The sequence below is a fragment of the Herpailurus yagouaroundi genome, unplaced genomic scaffold (genome assembly GCF_014898765.1).
Source record: "Herpailurus yagouaroundi ecotype Mexico unplaced genomic scaffold, PumYag 28, whole genome shotgun sequence".
Classification (NCBI taxonomy): domain Eukaryota; kingdom Metazoa; phylum Chordata; class Mammalia; order Carnivora; family Felidae; genus Herpailurus; species Herpailurus yagouaroundi.
The window spans coordinates 86,918,404-86,928,491 of record NW_024412376.1 but is presented as its reverse complement, the minus strand read 5'-3'; the positions used below and the strand labels follow the sequence as shown (position 1 = coordinate 86,928,491).

The 10,088-nt window shown below is 37.1% G+C and overlaps 1 non-coding gene across 1 annotated transcript; it reads right to left on the bottom strand.

Moving 5' to 3' along the window:
• Positions 1-7,464: 7,464 nt before the first annotated feature.
• LOC121040305 (U6 spliceosomal RNA) lies at positions 7,465-7,569 on the bottom strand. Its single transcript, XR_005795231.1, has one exon. It is a non-coding gene; the product is annotated as a U6 spliceosomal RNA (small nuclear RNA).
• Positions 7,570-10,088: the final 2,519 nt, after the last annotated feature.

The following is a 10,088-nucleotide window of genomic DNA, read 5'->3' as shown; positions in this document are numbered from 1 at the left end:
GCACTGTTGGTGGGAATGCAAATTGGTGCAGCCGCTCTGGAAAGCAGTGTGGAGGTTCCTCAGAAAATTAAAAATAGACCTACCCTATGACCCAGCAATAGCACTGCTAGGAATTTATCCAAGGGACACAGGAGTACTGATGCATAGGGGCACTTGTACCCCAATGTTCATAGCAGCACTCTCAACAATAGCCAAATTATGGAAAGAACCTAAATGTCTATCAACTGATGAATGGATAAAGAAATTGTGGTTTATATACACTATGGAATACTACGTGGCAATGAGAAAAAATGAAATATGGCCTTTTGTAGCAACGTGGATGGAACTGGAGAGTGTGATGCTAAGTGAAATAAGCCATACAGAGAAAGACAAATACCATATGGTTTCACTCTTATGTGGATCCTGAGAAACTTAACAGGAACCCATGGGGGAGGGGAAGGGAAAAAAAAAAAAGAGGTTAGAGTGGGAGAGAGCCAAAGCATAAGAGACTGTTGAGAACTGAGAGCAAACTGAGGGTTGATGGGGGGTGGGAGGGAGGAGAGGGTGGGTGATGGGTATTGAGGAGGGCACCTTTTGGGATGAGCACTGGGTGTTGTATGGAAACCAATTTGACAATAAATTTCATATCTAAATAAAAAAAATGGTATGGAGTTCCTCAAAAACTTACAAATAGTACTACCCTATGATCAAGCATTTGTACAACTGGGTATTTACAGAAAGAGTACAAAATACTAATTCAAAGGGATACATGCACCCCTATGTTTTTAACAGCATTATCTACAAGAGCCAAATTATGGAAACATCTCCAGTGTCCACGGACAGATGAACGAATGGATAAAGAAGTGAGATGTGTGTGTGTGTGTGTGTGTGTGTGTGTGTGTGTGTGTACACATACATGTAGAATAGATATTAACTCTTCTTTAAATGTTTGGTAGAATTCGCCTGTGAAGCCATATGGTCCTGGAATTTTGTTTTTTGTGAGTTTTATGATTACTGTCTCAATTTCTTTTCTGGTTATTAGTCTGGTCAAATTTCTATTTCCTCCTGCTTCTGTTTTAGTAGCTTATATTTTTGTAGGAATTTGTCCATATCTTCCAGGTTGTTCAATATATTGGCATGTAATTCATAATATTCTGTTATAATCGTTTGTATTTTTGTGGTGTTGATTGTTATTTCTCCTCTCTCATTTGTGATTTTATTTATTTTAGTCCTTTCTCTTTTCTTTTTGGTGAGTCTGGCTAAACGTTTCTCAATTTTAATATTTTTTTTCAAAGATCCAGCTCCTGGTTTCATTGATCTGTTCTATTGATTTTTTAAGTTTCTGTATCATTTATTTCTTATCTAATCTTTATTATTTTCTTCCTTCTGCTGGCTTTACATTTGTTTCTTGTTCTTGTTCTATCTCCTTTAGGTGGAGTTTAGGTTGTTTATTTGAGATTTTTCTTGCTCCTTTAGTAGGCCTGCATTGCTGTATACTTCCATCTCAGAACAGCTTTTGCTGCATCCCAAAGATTTTGTACATTGCATTTTCATTTTCATTTGTTTCCATGTATTTTTTAATTTCTTCTTTAATTTCTGCTTGACCCATTTAATATTTAGTAGCATATTGTTTAACCTCCATGTATTTGTGGTCTTTCCAAAATTTTTCTTGTGCTTGGCTTCTGGTTTCATAGCATTGTGATCAGAAAATGTACATAGTATGGGGTGCCTGGGTGGCTCAGTCAGTTAAGCGTCCGACTTTGGCTTATGACTCATGGGTCATGATCTCTCCATCTGTGAGTTTGAGGCCCGCGTTGGGTTGTGTGCTGACAGCTCTGAGCCTAAAGCATGCTTTGGATTCTGTCTCTGTCTCTCTCTCTCTCTCTCTCTGCCCCTCCCTCACTCACACTCTGTCTCTCTCTCTCTCTTAAATAAATAAATAAACATTTTTAAAAATGTACATGGTATGATTTCAATCTTTTTGTATTTGCTAACCTAATATATGGTCTATTCTGGAGAATGTTCCATGTGCACTTGAAAAAAATATGTATTCTGCTGTCTTGGGATAGAATGTTTAGGTATGTTTGTTAAATCCATCTGGTCTAGTGTGTCATTCAAAGCCATTGTGTCCTTGTTGATATTCTGTTTAGATGACCTGTTCTTTGATGTCAGCGGGATGTTAAAGTCCCCTGCTGTTACTTGTGTTGTTATCAATTAGTTCCTTTATGTGTGTTATTAATTGTGTTAGATATTTAGGTGCATTCATGTTGGGTGCATAAATATTTACAATTGTTCTATCTTTATGAATATAGAATGGCCTTCTTTGTCTCTTTTTACAGTCTTTGTTTTAAAGTCTAGTTTGTCCAATATAAATATTGCTACTCTGGCTTTCTTTTAACAGCTATTTGCATGATAAGTGTTTCTCCACCCCTCACTTTCAATCTGTAGGTGTCTTTAAGTCTAAAATAAGTCTCTTGGAGGCAGTAGATATATGGATCTTTTGGTTTTAACCATTTGACACCCTGTCTTTTTAAAACAAGTTTTTGTTTTAGAGAGAGAGTGCAAGCAGGGGAGAGGGGCAGAGGCAGACAGAGAATCTTAAGCAGGCTCCAGAATCAGCATGGAGCCCCACATGAGGCTCAATCTCATGACCTTGGGATCATGACCTGATTCGAAATCAAGAGTCAGATGCTTAACCAACTGAGCCCCCCTGATGCCCCGGCCATATGCCTTTTTTTTTAAGTTTATTTATTCTTGAGAGATAGAGAGAGACAGAGCATGAGCAGGGGAAGGGGGGAAGGGCAGAGAGAGAGGAGGAGACACAGAATCTGAAGCAGGCTGCAGGCTCTGAGCTGTCACCACAGAGCCTGTCATGGGGCTTGAACTCACGAACCGCGAGATCATGACCTGAGCCGAAGCCAGATGTCCAACTGACTGAGCCACCCAGGCGCCCCGTGACCATATGCCTTTTGATTGGAATTTATATTTATATTTGAAGTAATTATTAATAGATATGTATATATTGCCATTTTATTACTTGTTTTGTCATTGCTTCTGGAGATTTTCTCTGATCCTTTCTTGTCTTCATCATGTTTGTCTCTCCTTTGTACTCTAAGAGTCCCCTTTAATATTTCTTGCAGGGCTGGGTTAGTGGTCACAAACTTCCTTAGGTTTTATTTTCTTGGAAATTCTTTATCTCTCCTTCTGTTCTGAGACACTCCCTGAAGTACCAGGCTCTGAGCACCACATGACTCTTTTTCATAAGGCCATTACTTTCAGAAGCAGGAGACATAACTTGCTTTTCTAACACAGTAAAGGAGGCAGAGACTTAAACAAATGCCAAGAGGGAGGAAATTTATTCTTTTTTCTTCTTTTATTTTATTAATGTTTATTTATTTTTGAGAGAGAGAGATAGAGCATGAGCTGGGAGGGGGCAGAGAGAGACAGAGACACAGAATTTGAAGCAGACTCTAGGTTCTGAGCTGTCAGCACAGAGCCCAATGCAGGGTCTGAACCCACAAACCATGAGATCATGACCTGAGCCGAAGTCGGACACTTAACAAACTGAGCCACCCAGGCATTCCTGAAGGAATTAATTTCATATGCAAGAAAAAGATAAGGCCACAGCCAGAGATGCAAGCAAAATAGATGTAAGTAACATGCCTGATGGAGAATTTAAAGCAACAATCATAAGGATACTCACTGGGCTTCAGAAAAGAATGAAGATATCAGTGAGATCCTTACCACAGAGATAAAAGAGTTAAAAAAGAATCATAGATGGACAACACAATAAACAAGATTGGAAACAGGCTTGATGCAAAGAATAATAGGCTGAAAGAAGCATACATACAAACTAGTGACCTGGAAGACAAATTAATGGAAAATAATGAGGCTGAACGAAGGAGGGAAAGATGAATTATGCCACATGAGAATAGACTTAGGGAACTCAGTGACTCCATCAGATGTAATAACATTCATATTATAGGAGTTCCAGAAGAAGAAGAGAGAGAAAAAGTAGCAGAAAATATATTTCTCAAAATAATTGCAGAATATTTCCCTTATCTGCAGAAGGAAACAGACATCTAGATCCAGGAGGGAGAGAACTTTCATAAAAATCAACAAAAGTAGGCCAACACCAAGACATATTGCAATTACATTTGCAAAATATAGTGATAAATAAAAAATCATAAAAGCAGCAAGACAAAAGAAGTCCTTCACTTACAAGGAAAAACCCATAAGGCTAGCTGGAGATTTCTCAACAGAAACTTGGCAAACCAGAAAGGAGCGGCATGATATGTTCAAAGTGCTCAGTGGGAAAAATCTGCAGCCAAGAGTACTCTATCCAGCCAGGCTACCATGCTCCTTTTCATACCTGGGTTTTGTAATAATTAGGAATATGTCATGCAAAATGTAAAGGGTTTTTTATTGGCTCATATGCTTCAAATGACCAGAGATAAGGCAGGCTTGGCTTACTGCAGTGGAGGGTTGAACTCTGTTCTATGGGGCAGCTCTGCCTGTCCTCTTCCCACACTTCATGCTCCACCAGGCTACAAAGTGTCAAGTGTCACATCCAGGCACCATACCATCAGGTAAAAAAGTCACCCAGTGAATAAAAGCCCTGCATTTCATTCTGGTTGGACCAACTCATTTCAAGTGCACTGGACAGTCACTGAGGTGGGGAAGTGTGAGTTATACTAAATGGCTAAAGCCATCTAGTGTTTCTTGCCTGCTGCCAGAGGTAGAAACTAAATAACCGCTTCCTAGTGGCAAAGGAAAGGAATGGATGCTTTGCACAGAAGGAAACCACTAATTTCCACTACAAGTTTTAGTAAATGTGGAGTGAATTAAATAGAAAAAAATGATTTGTTTTTAAAACTTTCTGTCAGATAATGATTTTTATTTTGGTAAATACTTTTATTTTTAAGTTGCTAACTCTGTTCCCATTATTATTTAGTATTCTTGTGCCATAAACAAACAAATAAATCAGCATAATAGCAAAGTTTAAATTTTGCAGTTTAATTTCCCAATTCTTGAAGTAAAACAAATATGAAGGTTGAAAAATTATAAATATAGGAAAAGTTTTGGGAAATATTCCTGGAAAAGCAGTTTGAAAATTACCTGATAAGTTAAAAATAAATGAATATTATTTTCATGAGTTTGCGGAATGAACTTTGTAGTCAGTACCCTGGTTACTATTCTTGCACAGAGACAATCATCTTAATATAATCATTACTGATGATGCTAAATTGGGACTGAGCTATTCACAGCAGGCAGCACTAACAAATGAGCAGCCTGACACTCTTTAAAGCATAGGAGAAAGAACCAAATGCTATCATTATGGATCCTTTCTCCATTCCCAAAATACAGACAAATGCCCAGGAAAGTATAAGGAAACCTAGAAGCAGTCATACAAATAGCAAATGGAACACTGTGACAATGAAATATTGCTCAGTACTAGAAAAGAATGGGGTGAATAAACAATTTTCCTTGGCCTATTGCTACCTGACAGAACAGAAGTGAAAGCTGAAGAGCCATCTCTTTTCCTTGTCCTGTAAAACCTACCCGGGCTTAATATAGTTCCAGGAACAGATATTGAGCTCAATAAATATTTGTGGGACTCATAAAGAGTGTGGTGATAAGTACCAATGAGAGCAGTATTAAAAATAGCCACCCACCATTCTCAGATATTTCTTAGTGACTAGAGTATTTATCCTTAAGCAGGTGCTTTCTGTGTTCAAAGTGCCTGGTATTTCAGTTCTGGTATTCTCTCTCCTCAAATTCCCTAAAGGATTTCTTTTTGTCTCTCCATCAGCATATCTCTTATTACTTCATAAATAAAATAGAATCCATCAATGGGAAAAGTGCCTAGCCATCTCCTTCTCTAGTTCTTGTCTGTCCTTGAGAGCACCCATGCTTCCAACTCCCAAAGATCTCACTTTCACTTGGACACTTTGCCCCTTCTGAATTGCTTTATCAATTTTCTCTCTTTTCCAGATATTCTAACCCCACCTCTCTCTTACCTTTCACCATAGAGATATACTCAGTTTTCCTCCTTCCATATTTGTTTTTAAAAATGAACTTTTTCTGATCTCTCAAATTTTTCAAGTTGAGACTGTCTCCCTCCTTCTCTTAGTCACCAAATTGTGTAAAATAAACTGTCCACCCTTGCTTTCCCCATCTCCTCAATCCGCTCTCACCTAAATCAATTACAATTTGATCTCTAACTTCACCATTCTAATAAAGTGACACAAACCTCACAAGAAATCCTGATTTCCAAATTCAGCTGGACCATTTCCACATGGAGGTGCACATACCCTAAGTGGACAGGAAACAGTGCGCATGGCTATATGAACAGAACATCAGATGTTTGTCCTTCTAGACGCTTAGCACAAAGCTGTGCAGAGAAAACGTCTGTTAAATAGAAGCATGCAAGAATTCCCATATGAAAGTGTGTAGACAAAATGTGCAGTGCTCATAATACATTCTTATTTTTTACATATTCTCCAAGCTTTTACTGCAAATATATGTTGCAAAAAGTACAGCATTTAAATTACAATCTGTTGTGTACTTTCCGTTATACTGCTCTGAATAAATATCTGAAATGCCTTGAGTGCTGAATGCCAAAGATGATTGAAATCCCTCTGAGCCATAAATTTAAAATGTGTTCTCTCTGGTGGTGAAGATTTTGCATTATGTAAAAGATATAATTGGATACTCTATCCTGAAAGAAAGACAGGATAAATATTACAGAACTCTGCATATCTGATTTCCCTCCTTTTAAAAGTAGAAATAAATTGTATCAGCTTACATGAAAGTGGAATATAAAATATAAAATGATACAAGTCAACATCCATTTTGTTTTTTCTGTGATTCAAGTAGCCCCTAATTTAAACATTCAGACCAGCATCTGATTTTTTGTTGTTGCTATTGTTAAATTCAGTCTAGCATCTCACTGAATGAATAAGAATTTCAGTCTGTTGAGTGAGGAATTAGATCTTGAAATTTCAGTCTGCTAAGTCTCTGAGACTCTCACCTGCTACCAATGCCAGATCATAGCAGAGTTATTTTTCAGTAGTTTTCCAAACGGGGTTAGCCAAAGAGATGCGGCTTAAAACCTGTAATTTTCAAGGCTAACAATTTCCCAAACATTTCCCAAGCAGACTAAAGAGAAACAAGCATTTAGAAAAATTATGCTTACTCTATAAAGGCCTTTAGAGAGGGAAAAGTCATATTTTATAAAGGCAAATAATTTCTAAACTAGGAATTTTACATTGCTGGGTAGTTAGCCATCAGGAATTTGTTTACCTGGTTTAATGACTACATATCATCACCTATAAGCAGAGTCCTAAGAAGCATATGTTGGATAACAGGAGATGAATCAGTGCAAGAATTAACTTGTCCCGGTCACTGCTACAGCAGCATGCAAGAGTTAATAGGTTAATAATGGATACTAGGATGGGCTTGTGGGGTTTAAAGTGGTAATGGAGGAGCAGGTAATACAAGAGCAATGGGTGTCATCCTTGCATAGGGGCATTGCTAATCTTCTCTGTAGCATCCCAGTTTTACTATATGTGCTGCCAAAGTGAGCATAATACAAGAGGAATGGGAAGTAGATAAAGACATTTTTATACTCATAGTTTTGTCTAGAATCCAGCCTAACTGCCAGGTAAATGAAATTGTGTGTGTGCACGTGCGTGTTTTTAGGATAAGAAATAAAGTTTAAAACCATCCATTTCAAGGAATACTGCCAATCAAATGGAAAGATGACTGACGTGTTTGTTCTATTGGCAGATGGTTTAGATGTTGATTTTGTTCGTGTATAAGCTGTTTGGCTTGGGTGTCTGCATACTGCTTTTTGAAGGTGACTAAAAATCTCTGCACCTGCCAAATCTCATATTTAACATTCAACAGTTGGTGCTGGCAGGAATATCATTCAGAGATAAAAATCTCCATTAGTCATGCTATTTTAGGTGGACTATTATCAAAACCTAAGCAAATAGCAACGTGGATTAACTCAAACTTAAATTCAAGTTCTAATTTTGTCCTTTAAGCCTGCTAAGACATTTAGTCTAATACTCAGCACTTAATCAGCTTTACGAAAGCATCATGGTAACATGAGAAAACAGTGGCGTTTACTACATTTTAATTACCATAATGACCTGCAAATGTAGAAACATCAGTCCCCAAAATTTGGGGAGCTGCTTATGTTACATCATATTAAGTAAGCTTTGAAATATATTGCAATAAACTTTTCTGTATTTTTTTTTAGTTTCTATGTTATATCATAATTGGGTTATTTATTTTGCTCATACCTTATAGTTAGAGATATCTCATTTGAAAAAAAGCAAGAAAATGTGCCTTGTAAAAATGTCATGTTGGTAATATCATGCCTCTACCTACTATCATAGACCATTGATTAAAATGTGATAGCCTCTTTTTTAATTAAAGAAGGAATCAGGCATTACTCATTAAAAGTAGATACTGTATTAACACAAATATATATTGTATTTTTAAATGTATAACATTTACACAAAAACTACAATATTTCTTAAAGATTTTTACCTTTTTTGTCATACCAGAAAACAATGTTTAGTGTAATAACAGCAGCTATTTCAGATATTAATAGCTACTATGTACCAAGCATGGTGCTGAGGGTCAGGGATAAAATAATCAAAAACAAAGTATTTTCTGCTTTGGCAAAGTTTAAGGTCTAACCATTAGTTTAAGAAAACTGTAGGGGCACTAAGTGGCTCAGTCAGTTGAGCATCCAACTCTTGATTTCAGCTCAGGTCATGATCCCAGAGTCGTGGGATTGAACCCTGCATTGAGCTCTGCGCTGAGCATGGAACTTGATTAAGATTTTCTCTTTCTCTCTTTCTCCCTCTGCCCCTCTCCCCAGCTCATGCTCTCTCTCTCTCTAAGGTAGAAAGAAAGAAAGAAAGAAAGAAAGAAAGAAAGAAAGAAAGAAAGAGAAAGAAAGAAAGAAAGAAAGAAAGAAAGAAAGAAAGAAAGAAAGAAAGAAAGAAAAGAAAGAGAAAGAAAGAAAGAAAGAAAAAAGTAAAAAATAAAAAATATGTATACAATGATGGACGGAAACCTTTCTTTACCACAGCTGGTCTTCAATGTTAACTCTATTGCCATGCTAGAGAAACAAAATGTCTTAGCATATTGAATTCCATTTTTTAATGATTATATTTTGAAAATAGCAAAACAAAATGTATTGGTTAAAAATACATTTCACTTTTATAATTCTAAAATTCCAGGTTGGTCTACTACTTAATCACTGCCCAAAAAGAAGTGCTAATCAACTTCACTAAAAACAACCTCACTGCTTTTGTTAGATACAAAGCAACACTTGTTTGACTTGTAGCCTAATTTTAAACACATTTTTGACTCATTTATTTACTTCTATATATGATTTGCAACCAATTTATCCTGCAGGCCATGCCTGGAAATTACCATGCTCAAGGTTAAATGGTGTATAGAGGCCATGCTGGGTTTTGTAATTGCTCTGAGTTTTTAAATTATGCACGATATACTTTCTTTTTTTCCAGGCTGAAATTACTGTGGCCAGAATCAAGAGACCTTTTTAATCTCTGAGTTAAAGCAGACTTCAAACTGTCTGATGAGGAAATTTGGGACCAACTTTTCCCAGTAGATATTTCTGAGTAGAAATGGCATAGCTATCCCCCCCAGATCCTTCTAAGGTCCCTCCTCCTGCCTTAGAAATGCTGATCTGCTCCCAGGCCACATAACAATAAAATGTATGGTTCTGTTCTTTATCAATAACACAAAGTAGTTGTGCCCCATCACTTGTTAGGGAACCCAACTACAAATTATTGCCATTCAGCACCCATCAAAACTTTAGTTAAGAGAGTAATATCTGTGGAAGATTTCCTGAAATGCAATGCAATCCACCTAGAGAAACTATTAAAACCAACTATGGATAAGGCTGATGAACAGAGAAATGCACACTTAGTTGGCCAAATGTTATTCCCCACAGAAACACCTTTGGAAAGCTGTGCTTTTGCCTTGGCATTGTGCCCCGTGCTTGCACTGAAGGACTGTAACAAACAGTCCCATAAAACTCCTCCATGTAGTTTCTACAA